Source organism: Pseudorca crassidens, unplaced genomic scaffold, assembly GCF_039906515.1.
Source record: "Pseudorca crassidens isolate mPseCra1 unplaced genomic scaffold, mPseCra1.hap1 Scaffold_72, whole genome shotgun sequence".
Lineage (NCBI taxonomy): Eukaryota > Metazoa > Chordata > Mammalia > Artiodactyla > Delphinidae > Pseudorca > Pseudorca crassidens.
The window spans coordinates 1,087,501-1,090,000 of record NW_027136324.1 but is presented as its reverse complement, the minus strand read 5'-3'; positions in this window follow the sequence as shown (position 1 = coordinate 1,090,000).

The window sequence follows — 2,500 nt, the reverse complement described above, 5'->3', positions numbered from 1 at the left end:
GACCCTCCCCCGACTCAGAGGGGGGAGGCGCGGGCCGCGGTAGGCAAAGAGCGGCACTCGGCCCCACCGCGGGGCCGGCGCAAGCCCTCCCCGCGAGGGCGAGGGCCTCTGCCACCCACGTGGCTCTGGCAGTGGCCACCGTGGCCCACTGCACGCTTGGGAGGGGCAGCGGCTGGGGGGTCCGGTACCCCAAGGCTCCCTCTCGGATCGCTAGAGAAGGCTTTCTCACCGAGGGTGCGTCATCCCCCACCCATCGTCTCTGCCCTTCGGGCCCACGGAGGCGCTCCACGAGCCACCAAGTCCACGACTGGCCGTGGGAGGGGTGGGGGGGGGTCTGCGGTATGGGTAAGCACACGGCCCACTGGAGCGTTCGCGGCCACAGCCTCGGGGGCACAACCTCTGCCGCCCCCCAGGCTCGTCCACCGGGCTCCGGAAGGGGGGAGCACGCCCGAGAAGCGCGACAGACGCCCCCTTCTCACAGGCCCCGGCCCAACGCGATCGCACCCACGCCCGTGTGCGACTCCCCACACACACGCAAGTGGGGGGCGGCGGCACACGCGGCGTCGGCCCGGCCACGAAGTCAGTCCCCCCCACGGCACACCGTGGGAGGACGATGGCGACGAGGTGGCAGGCCCCCGTCCCCCACCGAGGGAGAGAAACAGAGGCAAGCCCCCGCGCCCTTTACCGTCTCGACCCCCCCAAGAGAGCCACTCACGGGACACACCACCGCGGCGGAGACCCCGAGGAGCACGCTGGGAAAAGGGAACGACACCACCGCTCGGCCTCGCGCGCCTGAGGGACGACCTGGAGCGCTCCAGGGGCACCACAGAGGACCGAGCAAGTCACGCTCACGCGCCGGCAGCGGGCGCGCGGCGCAGCGGCGGGACGGCCCCCACCGACGCGGGGAGGACCGCCCGCGAGGCACACGCCAAGGAGGCGAAGCGAGAGCGTCTGCTGCGTCCGAGGACCACGGCCCCGCCCACGCCATGAGGCAGGAGGCGGGAGACCGCAGGTCAGGGCCGGAGACCACCACCCCTGCCTCCCACACACCCCTCGGCAGGCCGGCAGGGCGTGACAAGAGAGGCGAGGGGCCCGCGGACAGAACGAGAAGAGCGGTCCCGTTCGCCAAGAACGTCCGTCCCTCGTCTGGCGCGACTTAAGGCCCGGCCCAGGAGAGCGCGACATCACCACATCGATCAGTCAATCCAGAGAGCCAGGGGCCACGAGGGCCCCGAGGGAGGAGGGGCACGGCGAGGACCCTCACCGGAGGAGCCTGCTTCAGCCTCAGCCGGCACCCAGCCCCCCCCTTCGCTCCCTCTTGCCTTCTCGGGCAACAGTGGCCGACGACCCCGCGAGGAGAACGCCTGACACGTGGCACGGAGCCTGCGGGTTGGGGTCGTCTCAGCCACCACCGGGTGCCTGCGGCGGGGAAGGGGAGTCACACGGGGTAGAAGACCCACGCACCACCTCGCCCCGCCGCCCTCGGGTGAGCCAGAGACCGGAGGCGGCACCGCGGGTCGGGTCAGCCGGGCGCACACACGAGAGCCGGCGCGCAGGCCCAAGCGGGCGGCTCAAGTGGCAAGGGCCGGTTCGGGCGCCGGACGGCGGTCCAAAGCCCAGCGCCCTGCGCGCGTCCAGAGTCCCAGAACCCCCAGCGAGAGATGCCAGAGGAGACCGTGTCAGCACCTATCTGGTGGTAAAAAAGGCCCATTTCAGGCGAAAAAAATCACGGCGCCCGGCAGCGGGGCCCATCCACGAACCTCGGGGGGGCTCCCCGGGACCTCGGCCCGGCTACCTCTCCCCAACACTTCCCCATCCACAGCAGCCCCGGAGCTCTCTCGGGGCCATCTGGTCGACCCGAGGAGCGGGGGGGGGGGGGGGGGGGGGCGGCAGAGTGGAGCGGGGCGGGGCGGGAAAACGTGGCAGAGGCAGCGAGCGGGCCGGGGTCGCCCTCCCCGGATCGCCCGCGCGAGCAGGTACCGTACCGCCGTCCCTCCGAGTCCCCGGGCGAAGACTTGGTTACAGAAAAGGAACTATCCCACTCTGCCGCCTCTGACGAGCGGGGCCCACGAGGGACCGCGCCCGGGCCCAGGCCGCCCTATCCGGGCCACCCAGTACGACTCGGGCCGGTCCCCACCGCCACCCCCACCCCGGCCGGGACTCGCGGTGGAGGAGGGGGCGGGGGAGGGTGAGAAAAAGTCGCGTCCGCCGACCGGGACCCACGTGGGCCCGCTAAAGGGCCGGGTGCGCCCTCCCCGGCCACCCGCGCGAGCAGGTCCCGGCCCGTCCGCGTCCCCGGACCCAGGGGGACTTGGAAACATTTTCGCACGGAGGCACCTCCCAGGCGACCGGAGCCCACGAGGGACCGCACCCGGGCCCGGGCCTCTCTCTCCGGGTCACCCCTCGCGGCCCAGCCCGGTCCCCACCTCCGGAGTCCGACTCGGAAAAGCATCGGTCAGAAAGAATCCGACCACCGGGACCCACGCGCGCCCGCCAACGA